Here is a 25292-nt window from a genome sequence, read left to right as displayed (position 1 = left end):
TGCTTCAATTTTGAATTCAGAATTCAGGACCCTGGGTCACTTTACATTGCAAGATCTCAAAGGGTTACTATTTTTCCATCCATACTGACCTGTGCTCCAGTCTGTGCGCATTTGCATACACCCAGCTCACTGTGTGTGCACATCTCTCTATGACAGAAAATATCACAGTGGCAACAAAACATGTTCCACAAAGCTGAAAGAAAGGAATATGGCATCTCCTTCTGTACATTGCTTTCCCAACTTTATTCCAGCATGCAAGCTCCCACCTCCACCCCAAACTTTTACAATCATTTAATTGCATTTTTTGATTGGTGCTGGGATTCACTTCTTGCATCAGTTCCTCATAAGATTTTTTCCTCTTGCCCTCTTTTACCCACGCCAAAGCCCCCCCATCCGGCCCCCAAAGATGTTGACATTTAAATCTCTAATTTCTGCCACTCTGCACTAAGAAACCAGGAAGAATACACAGAAATGCAAAGTAATCGGGTGATTTTCTTTCCTTCCATCCCTCAGCTGACGTATCCAAAATAAATAGCTTTATATTGCAGGAAAGCACCATTCTCCTACTTTTTTGCTAGAGCGATGTAAAACTAATCCCAATTCCCTCCTCTCTCCCTTTTGCCCATCTTCCCCCTGCTTCAAACACAAACTGCATTTATACGTACCATCATACCCGGCCAATTACCGCCTCTTCAATCTACTGTCGACCATCTGCAAAGTGATGCAAAGTGTTGACGACAGTGCTATCAAGCAGCACATACTCAGCAATCACCTGCTCACTGATGCTCAGTTTGGGTTCAGTCAGGGCCACTCAGCTCCTGACCTCATTTTAGCCTTGGTCCAAATATAGACACAAGAGCTGAACTCCAGAGGTGAGGTGAGAGTGACTGCTCTTGATATCAAGGTAGCATTTAACCAATTGTGGCATTAAGGAGTCCGAGTAAAACTGGAGTCAATGAGAATCATGGAGAAAAAGGCCTATTGACTGGAGTCATAGGAAGATGGTTGCGGTTGTTGGAGGTCAATCATCTCAGTCCCGGGGCATCGCTGCAGAAGTTCCTCAGGGTAGTGTCCTAGGTCCAACCATTTTTAGCTGCTTCATCAATGACCTTCCTTCCATCATAAAGGCCAGAAATGGGGATGATTGCTGATGATTGAACAATGTTCAGCACCATTCGCAACTCCTTGGACACTGGAGCAGTCCACGTCCAAATGCAGCAAGACTATGACAATATCCAGGCTTGGGCTGATCAGTGCAAGTAACATTTGTGTCACACAAATGCCAGGCAATGACCAACTCCTACAAAAGAGGATCCAACTATCTCCCCATCACATTCAATGGCATTACTGAATCTCCCCACTATCAACATCCTAGGGGTTACCACTGACCAGAATCTAAACTGGACTAGCCACATAAATACTGTGGCTACAAGAGCAGGTCAGGGGCTAGGAATCCTGCAGCGGGTAACTCACCTCCTGACTCCCCAAAGCCTGTCCACCATCTACAAGACACATGTCAGGAGTGTGATGGAATACTCTCCACTTGCCTGGATGAGTGCAGCTCCCACAACACTCAAGAAGCTTGACATCAATGACAAAGCAGCCCGCTTGATTGGCACCTTATCCACTATCTTCAACATCCACTGCCTCCACCACCAACGCACAGTGGCAGCAATGTGTATCATCTACAAGAAGCACCGCAGCAACTCACCAAGGCTCCTTCAATAGCACCTTCCAAACTAGTGACCTCTACCACCTAGAAGGACAAAGGTAACAGGTGCATGGGAATACCACCACCTGTAAGTTTTCCTTCCAAACCACACACCATCCTGACTTGGAACTATATCATCATTCTTTCACTGTCATTGGGCGGAAATCCTGGAACTTCCTCCTTAATTATGCTGTGGGGGTATCTACACCACAAAGGCTGCAACAGTTCAAGGCAGAGAGTCACCACCACCTTCTCAAGGGCAATTAGGGTTGGGCCTAGCCAGCGACACCCACATCCCATGAAAAAGAGAATTTAAAAAAAACGCCTTTAACATCATTAAGCGTCCCAGGGCATTTCAAATATCAATCTGCTTTTTCCCTTAAAATGCAAATAATCTACCTTAATCACCTGTGGTAAAGCATCTCAAAATCTAACAGATCCACGTAAAAACATTTTACCAAACCCTTTGCCTTAGACAATTTTAAATTGTTGACCTGCCCTCACCAGTTATCCCTCAACAAGAGTTTTGCCACAAAAACGCTTCATTTTAACAATCTAGTTTAAATCTCCCGTATCTCTCTACATCAGTGAAAAATGGTCCCATTATCTTGTCTCTCCTCATAGCTGAGTATTGATCCAGTGAATCTACACTGTAGATGGTTTGTGGTTTAAATGCCCTTTCCATATGGGGTATCCAAAGCAGTACTTAGTACGTTAACTGTGAGTTATACATATTCTTGCAGAAATTTTCATACAAGACCTAGGGTCAGTTTCCACACCTACACTACAATTTGAACAGGCAAACAGAATATTGATAGCAAGGCAGCATTCGACAGGAGGCCCACAGCATGAAGGTGCCCTAACAAAACTGAAGTTTTGATGAGCTGACATCTAAAAAAGGTGAAAGGCCAGCCAGGAGAGCAGTGAAATAGTCAAGTATGGAGCTAACGAAGCATGGATGAGAGCTTTTTTTAATTCATTCACAAGATGTGGGCATCGCTGGCTAGGCCAGCATTTATTACCCATCCCTAATTGCCCTCGATAAGGTGGTGGTGAGCTGCCTTCTTGAACCGCTGCAGCCCATGTTGTGTAGGTACAGCCACAGTGCTGTTAGGGACGGTGTCCCAGAATTTTCACCCAGTGTCTGTGAAGGAACGGTGATATAGTCCCAAGTCAGGATGGTGAGTTCAACAGCAATGGGCTGAGCCAGGGTGAAGGTGGACAATATCAGAGGTAGAAGACGCCATCGGATAGTGGAATTTGAATTCAATTAAAATCTGGACTTAAAAGTCTGACGATGACCATGAAATCATTGTCGACTGTCGCAAAAACTCATCTGGTTCACTAATGTGCTTTAGGGAAGGAAATCTGCAGTCCTCGTCTGGATTGGCTGACATGTGGCTCCAGCAGTAATGTGGTTGACTCTTAAAAGCCACTCAGTTGTATGAAACCGCTATAGAGTCAATAAAAAGAAAAGAAATCGGACAGACCACTTGGCATCCTCATTGTTGCTGGATCAAAATCCTGGAACTTCCTTCCTAACTGCACTGTGGGTGTACCTACACCACATGACTGCAGCGGTTCAAGGTAGCTCGCCAGCGATGCCCACATCCCGTAAATAAATAAAACAAAACAGCAGTTTAAGACGACGCACCACCACCTCTCAGCAAGATTAGGAATGTTGCCCTCGTTCACATCCCAAAAACAAAAAAAGGCCCAAACGCAATTTTGCACATTTAGACAGACCATACAGTCAAAGCAGCTGTATGTTCCAGTTTGAAAATAACAACCTGCTTTACTTATTTTTGGCTTCCTGTCATGCATGACAACCTTAATTTAATCCCTTAATTTGATAGACAGTTTACTAACCACTGCACCAGGCAATGATGACAACATCTGAAAGCCAAAACTAAGTCAGTTGTCAGTTTTTTGAATCACAGGCCTTAAAACTCGAATGAGAATTCTACTGCAGCATTCCAAGAAGACTTTAATAGCCTCTAGCATCAATAGTGGTTGCTGCCTCTAAGAGCATATGCAACTTTAACACGAAATTAATGCCCAAGGAGAAGTTGGGAAAGAGTGCTTTGTCGCTGTGTTCAAGTACTAAATGACTGGGCAACTCATGCCCCATTTAGAAGTTTCAAAGTGCACGTGAAGTTTAAAATGTATTCTGGCAGTCTGCTGCTTGACCTTTATGGTAAAAAGGTTACCGAAAGTCAAAGGCTATGAACATGCATGCTTCAAATGTGCGAAGCTCGGCTTTCCTATCTAAACTACAAGGAGACAGTAAAGTCTTATTTGCCCACTTGCATAGTTTCCAGCGCCAGATACATGAGGTGTTATCATGTAAATTGGATGTCAGAGGCTTGTACTAAAATAGAGAGTTCTGTGGCTAGTTTCACATTACTGGGCGGAGAAATGCTACGCAATTGTTTGGATTAAGTGCAATTAAAGGAAGAGAAGAGCAAACTCTTTTTACTACTACTACTACTACTACTGCACTTCTGATTTTATGTCATCACTTGTACTTGTAGCTATTCGCTTTTTCTTGAAATACAAAATAATCATTTGGTTTCATCACAACAGAAATAAAGGCAAGATAGAAACTGACCTCCTGCTGCTGGAACCTTTCTTTCTAGGCTTGCAAAATCATGCAGGCCGTTTCCTCCCAATTCAGTTTCAGTTATGCACAATGTGAATGATGCAACTGGAAAGAAACATAGAAAAATAGATGCAGGAGTAGGTCATTCAGCCTTTCGAGCCTGCTCCACCGTTTCACATGATCATGGCTGATCCTCTATTTCAATATGCGTTCCTGGGCACCGGCAGCCCATCATTATCCATCAAGTGGGCATTTTTCAAGTGTGAACCTAAACAGTGACCTTTGGGGAAGGCCACTTTCTGCATCCTAGTATTCATTTTGGTCCACTGCATGAAAATGTTTTGTGGCTCCATGGAACTTTTGAACTTCTGCAAATAGCCAATCGGGTTTGCTGGCATGAAGTTTTAATATAGTGTTAGGTATTTTCCAAAAGTACGGGCAATTCCAGTAGGTGCTGCTTAACAGCAATCAGACAAGACACTGGGGCTCACTTTCCTCGCCCTAACCTAAGCCGGAAAAACGAGGGTCAATCAACTTTGAGATCAGCTAATGAGGCCACGCAAGTCCAGGTTCAATTCCTGGTCTGTCGGGAGTCAGCAGACATCACGGACGGAGCAGTGGAGGTGCCAACAAGGTATTATTTTTATTTGCATATGGGATGTCTCTGACAAGGCCAGCATTAATTGCCCATCCCTAATTGCCTACGTAAGTGAGTAAGTCGAAGGTAGACAAGCTCAGGCTCAACTGTAATGCTTGACTTAGTAGCTTCTCAAAGGTCACTGTTTAGGTTCACACTTGAAAAATGCCCACTTGATGGATACTGATGGGCTGCCAGGGCGCATGGACACACATTCATACAAGAGAAAACAGCTTCAGTTTTGCAGTTTATTGAGCATATAACATCTCAAATATAATTGTAAAGCAGAATTAAGAAATCTATTCTTGGAATAAAACATTAAAATTCTACTCTAGTCACCTTCCACTTTAAACCCCAGGGGTTGCATTTGAGAAAAGGGATATAAACCACTTAAGTTTTCACTGCAGTCAATCCAAGCACAATCTGCAATGCTTCCTCATTGGTGGGGAACTAACCACAAAACCATCTATTTTCGTAGAAGTCTGAGTCAATCCACTATTTAGTTCTTAACCAAAAGATCCTAATCATGAGACTTGAAAAACTTTTCCAACATCCTCCTTTAAAATTTATTGCACCTGAAACATATCTCTCTCCATAAGCAGTTTTCAGCAGACTTTCAAATCGTAAAACAAGTTACCTAATGCAGTATAATTATTAGTCTGTAATAGCCTCAATTATTGGCCATTAACTAAGCCCAGAATTTCAAAAATATTTAAATGTGTGTTTTGAATTAAATATTTTGTATTACTGAAAAGGCAAAATACAAATTAAAACACATATCTCAGTAAAGTCTCCACTCACATTTTGCTTTTTAACTCATCCAAATACCAAACTAATGGACAGATATTACAAGTTTAAAGAATTACACATCAATTGCAGATACCTGTTTCTCTGAAAGCATAGATACCAAACAGCTCATCTTCCGACTAGGCACTTTACAGCCTTCTGGACTGAATATTGTGTTCAACAATTTTAGATCATGAACTCTCTCCTCCATCTCCACCCTCTTTCCGATCCCACCTTTTTTTCCCAATAATTTATATAGATTTTTCTTTTCCCACCTATTTCCATTATTGTAAATGTATTTCCATCCACTGTTTTATCTCTACCTTTTAGCCTATTTTGATCCCTTCCCCCCCACCCCACCTCCACTAGGGCTATCTGTACCTTGCTCGTCCTGCTTTCTACCCTTAATGTCACCTATTAGCACATTCCTTAGATACCACCACCTTCAACACCTCTTTATCCTTTTGTCTATGACATCTTTTGGTTAGCTCCACCTATCACTGGCCCTCTATCCAGCTGTACTTGTCCCACCCCCCCTTAAACCAGCTTATATTTCACCTCTTTTCTATTTTTCCTTAGTTCTGTTGAAAAGTCATACGGACTTGAAACGTTAACTGTGTTCCTCTCCGCAGATGCTGTCAGACCTGCTGAGTTTTTCCAAATATTTTTATTTTTGTTTTGGATTTCCAGCATCCACAGTTTTTTGCTTTTAGCAAGTTTATTTTTCTGGATATAAATCTTTATGCTGAATTCACTTTGTGGTTGGGCTTGGACAAAAGACGCATCTTTTTCCACCGATAGTATTTCCCTCCGGAGCTCGACTGAGCCTACCACACAGGAAATGATTTAGAACCTTCAAAGGCTCTATGGCCATATTCACCCAGTTCTCTTTGCCAGCATGCTTCCATTGGAGACAGCTATCAGTTATGTGTCGATACAGTTATGGTGTACTCAGAAACAAGATAATGGAAAGTTACACACGATGTTACAACTGCAGAATAAGTTTCATCAATGCCTTGAATCACTAAATGATTTAGAAAACATGTGAACAGTGTTGTAGACACTTCCATTCTGTGGCTCAGAGAACCAGCTAGTCAGCGACTCCAAGGACTGTTGAGCAGCATATTTATAATAGATGATCAGTTTGCTAGGGTTGCGGATAATAGGTTAGCATTAGTCCATTAATGGCTGTGGAACCTGATGTTGTTGTGCCAACTGGCAACATATTGGATGCTGAAAGGTGCCAGTATAACAACAAAATATGCATAGTTTTGCAGGCAACCATTCTTCCAAACACGAAGTGTCAGTGCTACCATTTTCTTATTCATTCTTGGGATGTGGGCATTGCTGGCAAGGGCAGCATTTATTGCCCATCCTTAGGCAGGTGATGGTGAGCCACCGACAGCTGGTGGCTTGCTAGGCCATTTCAGAGGGCAGTTCAAAGTCAACCACATTTCTGTGGATCTGGAGTCACGTGTAGGCCAGACCGGGTAAGAACAGCAGATTTCTACCCCTAAAGGACATCAGTGGACCACGTTTTTTTTTTACAACAATAATCTAATGATTATGATCATTATTAATGAGACAAGCATTTAATTCCAGATACATCTCATTAACTGAATTTAAATTTCCCCAGCTGCCATGATGGGATTTGAACTAATGTCTCAGGAGCATTTGTCCAGGCCCTGGGTTGCTAGCCCAGTAAGATTAACTACAAGGTTGGCTGTACTTTACTAGGGATAGATAGTAGGGGTATCCCATAATGCACATTGTTGCTTTCACCTATTGGGTGTTAAAATAGCCGGAACCAAAGGGTGGGAAGCTCATAAGATCCGTCCTCCTTGGAAAATAATTCACAAACTGCAACAACTATAAAACCACTACGTTGTCAGAAAACCCTAAAATATAAATGAGGTATCAAATCTACTAATTTCAGTTCTTTCTAAACCACCCTATAAATCTTAAGAAATGATGCCAATAAGAAACAGAGGGCTACTTAATTTAAAAGAATTGTGGTTTTAAACTGGTTTCATAATTCATCTTCAGTTTGTAAAATCAGCTGTAGTTTATCAAAAATACAATTGCAGCTTCAGAGCTCCCCATTTTAATCTCATTTCATCTTTCCCTTATATTCTTCCTTTTCCAATTAGCAAATTCCCATTTATATTATATTAGAGTCTCTGCATAAACAGCATTTGTGGTAACATTTTCTAGGTTTTAATTTCCCCTTCTCTTTTTTCTTCCACTGAGTATTCCAAGTCTATGCTCCCCTTTCACTAATTTGCCAACTACTAGAAATCAATCATAAATTGCCTTCTCAAAGCCTTTCAGAATCTTGAAAATTTATATTAAATTGTCCCCTTAAAAAATGTTCTATTCCAGTAAAGTTACAATTTTTGATCCACTTTACATAACTATAGCTAACCGTTTCTGGTAGAATTCCAATAATTCTTCACTACAGCCTTTGAATGGTAGCTCGTTTACCTCGAGCAGAAGACTGTTGGTTCAAGTTCCATTCCAGAGACATGAAGGGTGCATTCACACTGTATCTGTGTCAGCGTGCAATGGTTTTCCTTTACATCGAAGCTGCAATTGAAATTGTGCCAAATTTTCTGATCAGTGTCGGGACCACTTTGTCCGATGCTGATCAGACAGAAAATTACCCACTTACCTGAATACAAATTTTCTAGCCAAACTTCTGCTCCACGATGCAGAAGAACTCCCTCAGATTAGTAATCCATGGAAAGCGCTACTCTTATCAGATCATTGTTCGCTGTATATTGCGCAAACTCCTGTATGGTCCTAAGGCCGCCACTTTTGGTCCTGAAAAGTGCCCACTCTACCTCAGATTGCCCTGGAAGGGTAAGGTGTCTCAAATATTTGAGCAACAGATGAAGCCAGTCATTTCACACTGCTAATATGCAGTAGCAACACGAGTGGTATCCTCCACTAACAGGATGCTGCCTTCAAGCCAAAAACACGCTCCGCCTATCACACAAATGAGTAATATGGTATATAAATTTCAGTGCCAGGTATGTAGGCCTTACACCGCAATGGCTGGTGGATCATATCAAACAACATGTCCCTTTGGTTGTTCGCAACAGGCGAAGTACTGACTGTACCCCAGCCAGCCCGTGCCTGCAAAACTCAAAACAGTGTCCGACATTAGATATGATTCCGCAATGGGACAGCACTTGCTAAACAATCCAGATTGTGCTAAGAATTACACTGAACCAATTTAGGATTATCAGTTGGGCTCACAATGTGGCTCACTTACACGTGCTCGAAGCTTCATATATTCACACACAGGGCCATGTCCTTTGCAGACAGAAGGAGCATGGCCATGCATGGTGCCTTTTTCCAACTAAACAAAAGCTTGGGGGACAGCCATTCCCTGGTTCATTCCCTATGGCAATGCCTTGACTACAGTCAACCTGCCTGGTTTGAATTCAAACAAAAGCTTGGCAGTTAACTGTTCCCTGATGCATTCTCCATGGCAATGCCTCTACCAGAGTCCATCTGCCAACCAATCAGTAGTCTCTTCTCATGCAGTGTAAATTGGTGTTCCCTTTACAATTGGTATTCTTGTGTATCTGTCCTGATGAGTGCAAGAAAAGCTTCGATAGCACGTCTCTTTTTTCAGTAATTCCTCTTTAAACATTAATGGTTCCTCACAGTATCATAACACTTGGTACAATGGATAACGTTTTAGAAATCAATGCACCAGATGATTCAACTTTAAGGATTTTACAATGGCACCCACATCAGAAATCCCATCATTCACAATAGATACCAGCAGGAGCAAGTATCTTGCAGAAATTTTCAACCAAACTACATCACATCTAGTCTGGAGGAATCTCCTATGAATATACCTGCAGGTGTAATTTTCAAAGTTGACCAGAGTCCAGCTTTAAAAGGATAGCATTGCTAGTTATAAATTTATGATTAAGTATACAGCTTCTGCATTTGCAGACATACGACCACCATAGACAGGCATATGATAGATGTGCTGAATGTTAACACATGGTCAAATCCTAATACTTTTGCTAACTTACTGGGAATCAGTGTTGAGTAGCACTAGGCCAAGTGCCAAATCCAAAGGCTGGAAGGTTTGTGGTCAATGTTGCAGAAGATTATGATAGTCCTGGAGTACCATAATGCCATCTGTCTAACGATTTAAGATAGGGCTGCTGGTGCATCATTCTAGAAAGATGCCTGGGAGTTCTCCTTACTAATATTCAATTTTATATCTGGTCTGGAGCTGAGCATCAACTTTCCTACAGAATCAAAACCCTAGCTGTCTCCCTGCACTCGAGCTAAGTCACATTTGGATATCCTTGTTACAAGAGGTTTGAAAATAAATTTGTTACATTAAATTACTTTTCTGTAAGATTTGAGAGAGACATTCAAATTTGGTTGGTAGAAGCAACAGTCCAACTGTATGCAGCCTAGTAGGCTAATTAGCACCCGAGGTGAGCTGGTGACCTATACAGTCTGTCTTGCCTCAAGTTTTTCATGTACTTATCTTGCCAGGGGAACAAAACTACAACGGGTATATGGTTTGTAATGTGAAGGAGAATCACAATGCTGATTCAATGTCACTAATGACAAAAGAACCAGAGACGAGATGAGAATTCTTTCAGTTAAAACACAGCAGGTTATGATCATCTGGAATGCATTGCCTGACAGCATGATGGCATGGAAGCAAATTCAATAGTAAGTTTCAAAAAGGAATTGGATATATGCCTGAAAAGTGAAGTAGTACAGGGCTTTGGAGAAAGAGCAGGGGCATTGGATTAACTGGTAGTTCTTTCCAAGAGCCAGCACAGGCAGGTTGGGCAAATGGATTATAATTGTAGTGAGATTGGGTACAAGTAGATGTTCAATATAACTCAAAGGAGGATTCAAATTTGGTTTAAAAAAAAGCCATGCAGGATATTAAACACACACACACACACACACAAAAAAAATCAATGTCTGGGAAAAACAGTGCTCAACTTTTACCCTATCAGTGGTATGAGAACAAAACATCATTCTCCCCCGCTAGAAATAAAAGATGAAAGAATAAAAAAAAAACGGAAATGGCATTAGATAGTTAAGTTTTATATTTATTTCACCACAAGATCTGTAGAGAAGTAATTTTGAAAACGTACCATTCCTGCATATGTGCGGGATGGTGCCTGCTATTGGTAAAACTGATTTGGTAAGGCGAGAGTGATTACCCTTGGCATCAAGGCCGCATTTGACTGAGTGTGGCTTCAAGTAGCATAGCATAACTGGAGTCAACAGGAATCAGGGGGAAAAACTCTCCACTGGTTGGAGCCATACCTAGCACAAAAAGGAGACAGTTGTGGTTGTTGGAGGTCAATCATCTCAGTTCCAGGGCGTCATTGCAAGAGCTTGCTCAGGGCAGTGTCCTAGGCCCAACCATCTTCAGCTGCTTCATCAATGACCTTCCTTCTATCATAATGTCAGAAGTGGGGTGTTCGCTGATGATGGCACAATGCTCAGCACCATTTGAACTCCTCAGAAGCAGTCCATGTCCAAATGCAGTAAAACCTGGACAATATCCAGACTTTGGCTGGCAAGTAACATTCGCACTACACAAGTGCCAGGCAATGACCATCTCCAACAAGAGAGAATGCAACCATCGCCCCATTACATTCAATGGCATTACCATCACTGAATCCCGCAATAACATCCTGAAGGTTACCATTGATCAGAAACTGAACTGGACTAGCCATATAAATACTGTGGCTATAAGAGCAGTGAGTAATTCACCTCCTGACTCCCCAAAGTCTGGCCACCATCTACAAGACACAAGTCAGAAGTGTGATGAAATACTCGCCACTTGCTTGGATGAGTGCAGCTCCTACAACATCAAGAAACTCGACATCATTCAGGGCAAAGCAGCCCGCTTGATTGGAACCCCATCCACAAACATTCACTCCGTCCACCACGGATACACAGTGGCAGCAATGTGTACCATCTACAAGATGCGCTGCAGGAACCCACCAAGGTGACAAGAGCAGCAGACACATGGGAACACCACCATCTGAAAGTTCCCCTCCAAGTCACTCACCATCCTGACTTGGAAATATATCGCCGTTCCTTTACTGTCACTAGGTCAAAATCCTGGAACTCCATCCCTAACAGCACAGCGGATGCAGCGGTTCAAGGCAGCAGCTCACCACCACCTTCTCAAGGGCAATTAGGGATGGGCAATAAATGTTGGCCTAGCCAGCGATGCTCACATCCCATGAACGAGTTTTAAAAAAAGAAAAAATATCTACTATATAAGGATTAGAAGGCTACTTTGCTCTTTGTACATTGTTAGCGAAAAGGGCCTTGCTTTCTTTGAAAGCAACTGGTTGTCTTTTATGGAGCTTAATTGAAAACTGGTTGTCTGTAATACAGCTTAATTCACAAAAAATTAGCTGTCTGGACAGGGACACGATGAGTGACTGCGCAAAGGCAGTTTTTAATGACACACCAGGGTCTGCACATATATTCATACCACAGGAAGATTAAAAACGTCTTGCCAGCCTTTTTTTTAAAAAAAGCACAGCATATACAATACAAGCTTTAAAATAACATTCTGATGAACTAGAATCAAAACTGATTATTTAAAGTACTTCAATCCTTCATAATTTTAAACACCTCTATCAAAATTCATGGGCTTCTCTGCCCCAAAACAACCCCAGCTTCTCCAGTCTATCCACGTTAACTGTAATCCTCCGTCTTTCAAACTATTTGTGTAAATCTCTTCTGTACCCTCTCCAAAGCTTTGTGTCCTTACTAAAGCATGGCGCACAGAATTGGGCACAGTACTCAAACTGAGGCTCAACTGGTGATAAAAGCAAAATACTGCAGATGCTGGAAATTTAAAAGAAAAACAGAAAATCGCGTCTGTTCTGATGATGCCACTTCCCAAAACGGTGCTTCTGACATGTCTTCCTTCTTCTTTAACCAAGGTTTCCCACCCACTGTGGTTGACAGAGCCTGCAACCGTGTCTGACCCATCTCCCGCACCTCTGCTCTCACACTGTCCTCTCCCTCCCAGAACCATGATTGGGTCCCCCTTATCCTCACTTTTCACCCCATCAGCCTCCGCATCAAAGGATCATCCACCGCCATTTCCGCCAACTCCAGCACGATGCCACCACCAAACACATCTTACCTTCACCCCCTCCGTTGGCATTCCGTAGGGACTGTTCCCTCCGGGACACCCTGGTCCACTCCTCCATCACCCCAACACCTCATCTCTCCATCTCCCTCCCACGGTACCTTCCAATGCAATCACAAAAGGTGCAACACCTGTTCCTTTACCTCCTCCCTCCTCACCGTCTAAGGGCCCAAACACTCCTTTCAGGTGAATTTGGTCTACTGTATTTGCTGTTCCCAATGCGGTCTCGTCTACATTGGAGAGGCCAAACACAGACTGGGTGACCGCTTTGCAGAACACCTTCGGTCTGTCCGCAAGCATGACCCAGACCTTGCTGTTGCTTGCCATTTCAACACACCATCCTGCTCTCATGCCCACATGTCCGTCCTTGACCTGCTGCAACGTTCCAGTGAAGCCCAACGCAAACTGGAGGAACAGCACCTCATCTTCCGATTAGGCACTTTACAGCCTTCTGGACTTAACATTGAGTTCAACAACTTCAGACCATGAACGGCCTCCTCCATCCTCACCCCCTTTTTACCCCTTTTCAATATTCACTCTCATTTCTTAATTTTAATTTTTTTTCATTGAATTTTTATTTTTTATCCACTTATTTTTATTTATTTTCACTCATTGTTTTATCCCCTCCTTTTATCCTATTTTCAATCTTTTTTCCTACCGCCACAAGGGCCATCTGTCACTTGTTCATGTTGTTCTTTCCAGGAGTCCTTACTCTTGCCCTGCTGTTATCACATTCTGCTTTCCGATCTTAATGCCACCATCAGAACCTCATTTAGCCAGTATCACTGTCATTAATTAACACCCCCTTCGTCCTTTTGTCCACGACATCTCTGGCAATCTCTCCTTTGCCTCCACCTATCACTGGCCTTTTATCCAGCTTCACCTGCTCCACTCCCCCTTAAAAGTATAAATTTCATTACATTTTTACTTCTCTTTGGCTCTGAAGAGTCAAAAGGACTCGAAACGTTAGCTCTTTTTTTTCTCTCCACAGATGCTGTCAGACCTGCTGAGTTTTTCCAGCATTTTCTGTTTCTGTTTGAGGCTCAATTGGTGTTTTATATAGGTCTAGGATAGCTTCCTGGCTTACGTACTTTTATGCCTCCTTTTATAAAACCCAGGATCCCGCATGCTTTAATAACTGCTTTGTTAATCAGTCCTGCCTTCGAAGATTTGTGCACAAACACCTCCAGGTCTTTTCTGTTCTTGCACCCCCTACAAAATTGTATTTAGCTCATTAAATGTACATTAGAAATTGTATAATTCAGACTTTTCTCAGATGCGTAGTAAGAAAAAGCTTCTCAACAATACTTAGAAAAGTTCAAAGCAGAACACTGCTGTATTCAAAAAGATTAAATCGGGTAACTTTTGCTGGTTACACTATGTGCGTTATGCCATGGAACACAATGAGTGATCTTCCATGGCTTTGCATGTGGGCAAAAGAACCTACCTCCTATAATTGTATTGCTACTTCTCTCCCACTTTTCTTATTTTATTGTCTTCATCTTGCACTTTATACCCTCTTAGTTCTTTCATTGGTTCTATCTCATTCTTTCTGCAAGCTCCTGCTCCTTTCTACCTCGTTTCTCTTTCACACACTAAATATCTGTGTGTGAACTTCAAACTTGCTCCTTTACGGATGGATAAATATCTAACCATTAGTTATTTTTAAGGCCAAGGATATGCACAAAGGTGGGAGTCAACATGTTCTGTCTTGGGCAGAGGGTACAACAGGTCAAGAGAGAAAGTGGTCTGAGGCATAGCCACAGGCAGAAGGAAACTAGGGATTAGGTTTGTAATGTAGGCACGAGCTACATTCTGGGGATAATAGGGAAGGAGCTTATCCGGGAAACGACTATGGAGGATTTGATGTGAGATTTTGGTCTGGAATACTCTGTACGCCGAGTAACCAGTACTCTGATTCAAGCAAATGAGCCAATTAATAGGGACAGGTGGTGATCAGGTGAGCTTGAAAACAAAAACAAAAATAGCTGGAAAAACTCAGCAGGTCCGACAGCATCTGCGGAGAGGAACACAGTTGATGTTTCGAGTCCGTATGGCTCTTCACCAGGACTAAGGAAATAGAGAAATTAGGTGAAATATAAACTGGTAAAGTGGGGTGGGACAGATGGAGCTGGATAGAGGGCCAGTGATAGGTGGAGGCAAAGAAGAGATTGCCAAAGATGTCGTAGACAAAAGGACAAAGGGGTGTTGATGGTGGTGATATTATCTAAGGAATGTGTTAATGGGGACGTTAAGCATAGCAAGCAGGACAAGCAAGTGGCAGATGGTCCTAGTGGGGGTGGGGTGGGGGGAAGGGATCGAAATGGGCTAAAAGGTGGAGATAAAACAATAGATGGAAATAAATTTAAAAATAGGTGGGAAAAGAAAAATATATATTTTTTAAATTATAAATGATTGGAAAAAAGGGGGATCGGAAAGGGGGTGGGGATGGAGGAGAGAGTTCATGATCTGAAGTTGTTGAACTCAATATTAAGTCCGGAAGGCTGTGAAGTGCCTAGCTTGAAAACAAATTTGGTGAGCGAGCGAGCACAGGCTAGCAAATACACTGGACAGGGAGATAGATAGAAAAGTGTGAACCTCATGGAAATATGATGCAAAATTTGCATACAAAAAGTGCAACAAATTTAAATAATGACCATATGGCATTGGATTCTACATTTTATATGCACAAACAGTGTCAACTTGCTACAACTCCAGAAATTCTTGGGGCGGCGGGGGGGGGAACTAGGGTGAAAGGAAAATCTAGCAGAAACATTTTTATAATCATGTCAATGGACATTCCCAGACTGCTCCGCATATATTTTCACCTAAAGCTGAACTGCGAAGTCTGTAATAGTAGAAAGCAAAAGGAAATGGGTTGGACAAACGGGTAAAATTGAAAAAACGAGAGAGAAAATTCAAGAAATATAACACTGGGAGCAATATACTAATAGATGAAAGTTAGAAAACACAAGCAACTGTGTTTATTTCTAGTATTGTCTATTGCGTGAATTGTCAGTAATATTCAAACATCTCTGGATAAATCTAGGGCCAGATGGATTGTATCTCAGGCTGCTGAAAGAAGCCAGGGAGGAAATAGCGAATGCTCTGAGAATCATTTTCCAATCCTCACTAGATACAGGCAAGATCCCAGAGGATTGGAGGTCTGTGAATGATGTACCATTATCTAAAAAGGGTGCGAGGGACAGGCCAGAAGATTATAGGCCAATCAGTCTGACTTCAGTGGCGAGCAAATTATTGGAAATAATTCTGAGACACAAAATAAACTGTCACTTAGAAAGGCACGGGTTGATCAGGGGCAGTCAGCATGGTTTTCTTAGGGGAAGATCGTGTCTTACTAACTTAATAGAATATTTTGAGGAAGTAACAAGGAGGATTGATGAGGGTAGTGCAGTGGATGTTGTCTACATGGATTTTAGTAAGACATTTGATACGGTCCCACATGGCAGACTGGTCAGGAAAGTGAAATCTCATGGGATACAGGGGAAGGTGGCAGGTTGGATCCAAAATTGGCTCAGTGACAGGAAACAAAGGGTCATGATCAATGGATGTTTTTGCGAATGGAAAATGGTTTCCTGTGGTGCTCCACAGGACTCACTGTTGGGGCCATTGCTGTTTGTTGTATATTTTTAAATGATTTAAGACTTAAATGTGGAGGCATGATTGGGAAGTTTGCAGATGACAAAAATTGGCCACGTAGTTGATAGTGAAGAGGATAGCTGTCGACTCCAGAACGATATCAATAGTTTGGTTGAGTGGGCAGAGAAGTGACAAATGGAATTCAATCTGGAAAAGTGAGGGGTGATGCATTTGGGGAGGGCAAACAAAGCTAGGGAACACGTAATAAACTGGAAGTTATTGAGAGGGGTTTAAAGTGAGAGACAACGAAAGCATATGGAATGCTTTCCTTTATTGGGCGAGGTATTGAATACAAAAGCAGTGATGTAACGATGGAGCTGTATAAAACGCTGGTTAGGCCACAGCTGGAATTTTGTGTACAGTTCTGGTCACCACAGTACAGGAATGACATAATTGCTCTGGAGAGAGTGCATAGGAGATTTACAAAGATGTTGCCAGGACTTAAAAATTGCACCTATGAGAGATTGGATAGGCTAGCATTGTTTTTAGGACAGAGGAGGCAAAGGGATGACCTAATTGAGTATACAAAGTTGAGGGGCCTAGATAGGTTAGACTTGTTTCCCCTAACTGAGGGGTCAATTACCAGGAGGGCATAAGTTTAAGGTGATCGGTAGAAGGATTAGAGGGGACATGAGGAAAAGCTTTTTCACCCAGAGGGTCGTGGGCGTATGAAATTCACTGCCTAAGTTGGTGGTTGAGGCTGAAATGCTCAACTCATTAAAAAAGGTGCCTGGATCTGTATCTGAAGTACTGTAATGTGCAAGGCTATGGGGCCAGGTGCTGGAAAGTGAGATGAAAATGAGCAGCTAGTTGCTTTTCCCTCTTTTTGGCTGGTGCAGACACGATGGACAGAATGGCCTCTTTCTGCACCGTAACTTATCTATGGTTCTCTGTCTGAGGTCAGAAGACAGGTTAAGGCAGGCCAATTTATCAACAAAATCACATGCTTTCTAAATAGCCTCATCGTAAGTAGCAGGGTTCTGGACATGTGTTGTATATTGCAATCATATTGCAATGGTTTTATTATATACATTTAAACTCTCAGGGATGAAAATAATGGCTCTCAAGGTTCCCGGTTTGCAATAATAATCATGGCGACGCTATCACGGCTCGCCATTATTATGGGGTCAATTGGACAAGACTTTCTGGCATCTATACATGCACAGCCAAATTCAGAAAGCTGGAAGTTGCTGTCAGAAATACTCCACTCCTCTACACGATGCACTGTTACAGCCCTCACCAACAGACTCAGTATTGAAATGATTGCAACAGTGTGAGCTCTCTGTGTTGGCCCACTAGTTCCACACTGCTTGCACATGAGATCAGGGGCGAGGCCTCATCGTGAGTGAGGCACAGCCAGAGTGAGTGTGGGTATTGGCAATTTGGTGCACAGTGGGAATTCAGTGCAGAGGGGAAGAGGTGCTCTTTGCAGTTTATCTTTGTTATCCAACTTCTTAAATCTTCAGAGAGTGGTCTTGCCCTGCTGCAGCAGCAGAGGCTAAAAGGGAGAGGAATGATTGGTAAGTAGTGGGTAAGGTCAGGTAAGTATTTACTACTTTGATCGCATATAGCTTAAGGTCTTTTTGTGTTTTATAGTTTGCATATTATGCAGTAACGAGGATCAGGAAAGAATGGCCCTAGAGTAATTGATTTAAAAGGTTTAATTTAAAAAAATAAGTCATGGCAGGAGAGCACAAAGCTATGGTGTGCTCCATGTGGGAAGCCGGGAACATTTCCAGTGCCCAGGGCCAGCATGTGTGCAGGAAGTGTGTCCAGCTGCTGCTCCTGGAAGCTCGTGTATCAGAGCTGGAACAGCAGCTGGGGACACAGTGGAGCATCTGCGAGTCTGAGGGCATCATTGATAGCACGTTTAGAAAGATGGTTACACTGCAGGTGAAGGGACTTGAGGAAGGAAGGGAATGGGTGACCACCAGGCAGCCCAAGAGAAACAGGCAGGTAGTTCAGGAGTCCCCTGAGGTCGTGCTTGCAAATCGGTATTCCATTTTGGAGGCTGATGAGGGCACTGGTTCCTCCAGGGAGTGCAGACAGGGCCAAGTTTCTGGCACCACAAGCAGCCTGTCTGTACAGGAGGGGAGGAAGAGCAATAGTAATAGGGGATTCTATAGTCAGAGGAACAGATAGGCGCTACTGTGGCCATCAACGTGACTCCAGGATGGTGTGTTGCCTCTCTGGTGCCAGGGTCCGGGATGTCACTGAATGGCTGCAGGGCATCCTGAAGGGGGAGGGTGATAAAGCAGAGGTCATGGTACATGTCGGTACCAATGACATAGGTAGAAAGAGGGATGAGGTCTTGCATCAAATATTCAGGGAGTTAGGCAGTAAACTGAAAAGCAGGACCTCTCGGGTTGTAATCTCTGGATTATTCCCAGTGCTACGTGCTAGCGAGCACAGAAATAGGAGAATAGCGTAGATGAATATGTGGCTTAAGAGTTGGTGCAGGAGGGAGGGTTTTAGATTACTGAATCACTGGGACCGTTTCTGGGGAAGGTGGGAACTGTACAGGTGGGATAGTCTACATCTGAACCAGAGCGGGACTAACATCCTTGCAGGCGGGTTTGATAGAGCTGTTGGGAGGAGTTTAAACTAATTCGGCAGGGGAAGGGAACACAGAATGTTAGCAGAATAGGGACACATCATAATACAGTAAAACAATCAAGTCAGAGGGAGTACAGCTGCATTAAGTTTCAGGGGAGTAAGGCAAGGCTGGATGTCCTCTACTTTAATGCCAGGAGCATTACAGGTAAAACGGATGAGTTAAGGGTGAGGATTGACACATGGAATTGTGATATAGTAGCCATCACAGAGATGTGGTTGAGGGAGGGGCAGGATTGGCAGCTCAACATTCCGGGATATAGAATCTTCATGCGAGACAGGCGAGGGGGTAAAAGAGGAGGAGGCATTGCATTATTCATTAAGGAGTCAGTTACTGCAGTAAGGAGAGATGATATCTTGGAGGGGGCATCGAATGAAGCTTTGTGGGTAGTTCTTAGGAATAAAAAAGGGGCAGCCACATTGTTCGGTGTTTATTATGTACCCCCAGATAGCGGGAAATTGAGGAACAAATATGTGCACAATTTGCGGAGGTGTATAAAAACAATAGGGTAATTATATTAGGTGATTTCAACTTTCCCAACATTAATTGGGATGGACATGGTGTTAAGGGCTTGGATGGAGTGGATTTCTTGAAATGTGTACAGGAGAACTTTTAAGGTCAATATGTAGAGGGTCCAACAAGGGACCTAATTCTGGGGAATGAAGCCAGACAGGTGGCTGAGGTGGTGGTGGGGGAGCATTTTAGTGATAGGGACAACAACATGGTACAATTTAAACTTGTTATGGACAAGGAAATAGACAAGTTGCAGAAAAATGTTTTGGATTGGGGGAGAGCGGATTTTAGTAAAACAAGACAGGATCTGGCCAAGGTAGACTGGGAACAGCTTCTTGTGGGGAAATCTACAGAGGAGCAGTGAGGGGCATTCAAAAAGGAAATGGGGTGGGTCCAGGCTCAACATGTTCCCTCTAGGGTGATAAGGAGGAGTAACAAGCCCAGAGAACCATGGATGACCAGAGATATTCAGGATACGATGAGAAGGAAAAGAGAGGCTTTTAGCAGGTACAAGGGAAGCAGAGGCATCAGTAGAGTACAGAAAGTGCAAGGTGGAGCTTAAGAAAGCAATTAGGACAGAAAGAGAGGATATGAGAAAGCTGTGGCTGGTAAAAGTAGGGAAAATCCCAAGATATTCTATAAGTATATCAATGGGAAGAGGATAACCAGGAAAAGAGTAGGGCCCATTAGGGACCAAGGAGGCAATCTATGGGTGGAGCCAGAGGGCATCGGTAGAGTGTTGAACTAATATGTCACATCCGTCTTCACCCAAGAGAATGAGGGTAAAGGTATCGAACTTGGGGAGAGAGACTGCGAGGTTCTTGAGCAAATTAATACAGGGAGTGACAAGGTGTTGGAGGTGTTAGCAGGTTTAAAAGTGGGCAAATCTCCAGGTCTGGATGATTTGTGTGCCACACTGCTGAGGGAGGCAAGGTCCCTAATGGGCTTCCCTGGTTATCCTCTTCCCATTGATATACTTACAGAATATCTTGGGATTTTCCCTAATTTTACCAGCCACAGTTTGGGGCTCTGGCTCAAATTTCTAACTAGTCTCTGGCCACGGGGGAGGTGCCAGAGGCCTGGAGAACAGCTAATGTGGTTCCGCTATCTAAGAAGGGTTGTAGAGATAAGCCAGGAAACTACAGGCCAGTGAGTCTCACGTCAGTGGTAGGGAAACTATTGGAGAAAATTCTGAAGGACAGAATCTATCTCCACTTGGAGAGGCAAGGTTTGATTAGGGATAGTCAGCATGGCTTTGTCAGAGGGAGGTCATGCCTAACAAATTTGATTGAATTTTTTGAGGTGGTGACCAGGTGTGTTGATGAGGGTAGTGCAGTTGATGTAGGTTATATGGGTTTCAGCAAAGCCTTTGACAAGGTCCCACATGAGACACTTATAAAGAAGGCAAATGCACATGGGATACATGGTAATTTGATAAGGTGGATTCAAAATTGGCTTAGTTGTAGGAGACAGACGGTGATGACAGAAGGATGCTTTAGTGACTGGAAGCCAGTGTCCAGTGGCGTACCACAGGGATCTGTGCTGGGTCCCCTATTATTCGTCATTTATATAAATGACATAGATGACTATGTGGGGGGTAGGATTAGTAAGTTTGCGGATGACACAAAGATTGGCCGGGTGGTTAACAGTGAAGTTGAGTGTCTTGGGCTACAGGAAGATATAGACAGGATGGTCAAATGGGCAGGTAAGTGGCAGATGGAATTTAACCCTGAAAAGCATAAGGTGATACACTTTGGAAGGAGTAATTTGACGAGGAAGTATTCAATGAATGGCATGACTCTAGGAAGTTCTGAGGAACAAAGGGGCCTTAGCGTGTGTCCATAGATCTCTGAAGGCGGAGGGGCACGTTAGTGGGGTGGTGAAAAAGGCATATGGGACACTTGCCTTTATCAACCGAGGCATAGATTACAAAAGTAGGGAGGTCATGTTGGAGTTGTATAGAACCTTGGTGAGGCCACAGCTGGAGTACTGTGTGCAGTTCTGGTCGCCACATTATAGGAAGGGTGTGATTGCACTGGAGGGGGTGCAGAGGAGATTCACCAGGATGTTGCCTGGGATGAAACATTTAAGTTATGAAGAGAGGTTGGATAGACTTGAGTTGTTTTCGTTGGAGCAGAGAACACTGAGGGGTGACCTGATCGAGGTGTACAAGATTATGAGGGGCTTGGATAGGGAGCAGCTGTTCCCCTTAGTTGAAGGGTCAGTCACGAGGAGACATAAGTTCAAAGTGATCTGCAGGAGGTTTAGGGTGGGGGGGATGGGAGGAAAAAACTTTTTTACCCAGAGGATATAGACGGTCTGGAATGCACTGCCTGGGAGTGTAGTGGAGGAGGGTTTCCTCACATCCTTTAAAAAGTACCTGGATGAGCACTTGACACGTCATAACATTCAAGACTATGGGCCAAGTGCTGGTAAATGGGATTAGGTAGGTAGGTCAGGTGTTTCTCACATGTCGTGCTGTCTCGATGGGCCAAAGGGCCTCTCCTGCACTGTGAGATTCTGTGAAGATGGCTCAGAGTTAGGGCTCCTCTGCATTCAGGAATAAGTGAGATTTTAAATGGCAAAAGTGATAATTACTGCCGACAACTTTGCTAGTCCTGAAAAAATAACTGAGTGTGCAATCTCATAGAAGAAAACCAAGATTGGTGATTTAAGCTTTTTAATTTTCTGTTTGTCCTCCCATCTCTGCCTTAATCTGATCTGTACTTCCCAATCTTTATTTTGAGTTCTACAAATTATTTAAGTCGAATTCATGTTTCCTGCTCAGTACTTCCTGGTTTGGACTCAGCAGGTCTCATTGAAGATTCTTCAATCTGATTGAAGAACGTAGCTGTTTCATATTCTCATGGATGCCACCAATTGTCTGTAGAGGGTGCATTAGAGGACGTTTACGCTGAGAAGCCTGCAAAATCTCTGTGGGAAACTAACAAGTGAGCAGAATTGCAGTTCCTTTGTCACTGACGTCAAACTCCAGGCCATTGTATCTGCTTCTCTGCAGCCAGGAACAGGCAGAAAGCCATAAAAAGGCAGAACACATTTACTGCAATGGTAAAAACAAAAAACTACTGCGGATGCTGGAAATCCAAAAAAAAAAACAGAATTACCTGGAAAAACTCAGCAGGTCTGGCAGCATCGGTGGAGAAGAAAAGAGTCGACGTTTGTGGACTCGAAACGTCGACTCTTTTCTTCTCCACTGATGCTGCCAGACCTGCTGAGTTTTTCCAGGTAATTCTGTTTTTATTGCAATGGTGTTTGATTGCAGTAGCCTGCTCCAAAGTGCACGACTAACCCTAACCCTAACCCTAATGCCTGACACAGGCATCGCGATGTAGTAATGCTTCCTTCCCACCCTAATTCTGCACTTTGCTTCCTTTCTTACTTATGCACATTCGATTAAGGAGTCAGTCTCTTTACTGCACTTCAAATAGCCTACAAAATACAAGGAAGAACTCAGTAAATTATTTGCTAATTAGAGGTTCCTTATTGACAAACGAAAACCATTTGCAACAGGATACAATTGATAAAAGATCAATCAAGTTATTGCTGCGAGAGCTCATTTAGTAATGCACGTGGAATCATGAGGAGAAACTTCTTTAGCCAGAGAGTAGTGAATCTATGGAATTCATTGCCACAGAAAGCTGTGGAGGCCAGGTCATTGAGTGTATTAAAGACCGAGATAGATAGGTTCTTGATTGGTAAGGGGATCAAAGGTTACGGGGAGAAGGCGGGAGAACGGGGTTGAGAAACTTATCAGCCATGATTGAATGGCGGAGCAGACTCAATGGGCCGAATGGCCTAATTTCTACTCCTATGTCTTATGTCTTATTTGTCCAAACTAAGATATAGCAAACACGATTTTGCCATCAGTATTAAAGCAACACATCCAAAGTGCTTAGAGCAAAGGAGGTCCTGTTATATTTAACTGTAAAATATTCCAAAGTGACCCCATAATTCTCAAGTTACCATTGATTTTCCGATTTAGACATAGTGAGCCGTTTAAATGCTTATGTGATTAAATGAAAATACATCCCACTACTAAGATTTGAAGTTACGACCCAACAAGCTATTTACTTTGTTCGATTATACATACACATCAATCTTAATGTACATATTGCTTTACTTTTATGCACCATGTTGGAACTGGCTCAAAGCTGGTTTTATCCAAAGGCCTAGATCATGCCAAATGACCACCCGTTTAACCCAATCAAATAAAAGTTCTAAAAGAACGCAGAAACTCTAAAATAAGTACTAGTAGATCTCTTTTGTCATTGCTGATAGGCAATATGGGGCTTGGAGTGCAGTCGATGATGTTTACTATAATCTTGGTGCAGTCTAAATGTGACCATGATCACCTGTTGCTATGAGGCAAAAACGGTCCTACTTTTGAGGTGTGAGAACTTTAAAAGATGTTGTGCAACATGCTCGTGTGAACACATTAATCATATACAAAGCATGAATGTGGGAGTGAGGCAATGTTAGGTATAATCATTTAATCTAAAGAAATCCCGAGTTAATTTGAGTCATTGATATTCCTTTTATTTTAACGGCACCACTTTCAATTGATATGACTCCATAACTGCGTCAGTTTCTTTTGTTGAAGGCAGATTTTGGAATTGAGCAACAACTATAAATGTGCAAAATGCTCAGCTCTTGTGCATATTACAAACCTGAGCTTTAAATGACTTTTACCATTCCAATATAGGCAAATTGCTGGCCTGTATATAAGGGCTGCCATTTTGGCAGGAAGAATAAAAAATAAGTATATAATCTAAATGGCAAGAGACTGCAGAGCTGAGGTGCAAAGGGGTCTGGATGTCCTCGTGCATGAACCGTAAAAGGCTAGTGTGCAGGTAAGGCAAATAAGTAGGAAAGCTAATGAAATATCATTGATTGTGAGGGGAGAAAATTCAACAGTAGGGAGATCATGCTTCAGTTATATAGGGCATTGGTGAGGCCACATCTGGAGTACTGTATACAGTATTGGTCTCCCTATTTAAGGAATGATATAAATGTATTGGGAGCATTTCAGAGAAGGTTTGCTAGACTAATGCCTGGAATGGGCACGGTGTCTTATGAGGAAAGGCTGGACAAGCTAGGCTTGTATCCACTGGAGTTTAGAAGAGAAAGAGAGGATCTTGTGTTTCAATCAAGACACAAGGGGACTTGGCAGGGTGGATGTGGAAAGGATGTTTCCTATTGTGGGAGAATCTAGAGCTAGGGGTCACTGTTTAAAAATAAGGGATTGCTCATTTAAGACAGAGATGAGGAAATTTTTTTCTCTGAGGGTTGTGTCTCTTGGGAACTCTCTTCCTGAAAAGGCAGTGGAGGCAGAATCTTTGAATATTTTTTAAGGCAGAGGCAGGTAGATTATTGAAAAGCAAGGGGGTGAATGTTCATCAGGGGTAGGCAGGAACTTGGAGTTAAGGTTAAAATCAGATCATCCATGATCTTATTGAATGGCGGAGCAGGTTCGAGGAGCTGAGTAGCCTACTCTTGCTCCTAAGTCATACATTTGTACTAGTGGCACCCTGGAAATCTACAGCCCAAGGAGGATCTCAGTGC

General features: G+C 42.8%; 1 protein-coding gene across 6 annotated transcripts in view; it reads right to left on the bottom strand.

The window, feature by feature from the left end:
- The window catches only part of zmynd11 (zinc finger, MYND-type containing 11), a 189480-nt gene that overhangs the window by 129812 nt on the left and 34376 nt on the right, over positions 1–25292 (bottom strand). For 3 of the 6 annotated variants that reach the window (XM_078537317.1, XM_078537324.1, XM_078537339.1), the window contains exon 2: positions 4323–4418. The exons of the other annotated variants lie outside the window; for them this stretch is intronic. The gene's annotated coding sequence lies outside the window, so the exon portion shown is untranslated. The remainder of the gene's footprint in view (positions 1–4322; positions 4419–25292) is intronic. 6 annotated transcript variants of the gene reach the window in all.

The sequence above is a fragment of the Cetorhinus maximus genome, chromosome 3, assembly GCF_964194155.1.
Source record: "Cetorhinus maximus chromosome 3, sCetMax3.hap1.1, whole genome shotgun sequence".
NCBI classification, from domain to species: Eukaryota; Metazoa; Chordata; class Chondrichthyes; order Lamniformes; family Cetorhinidae; genus Cetorhinus; species Cetorhinus maximus.
This window is presented reverse-complemented; position numbering and strand designations above follow the sequence as displayed.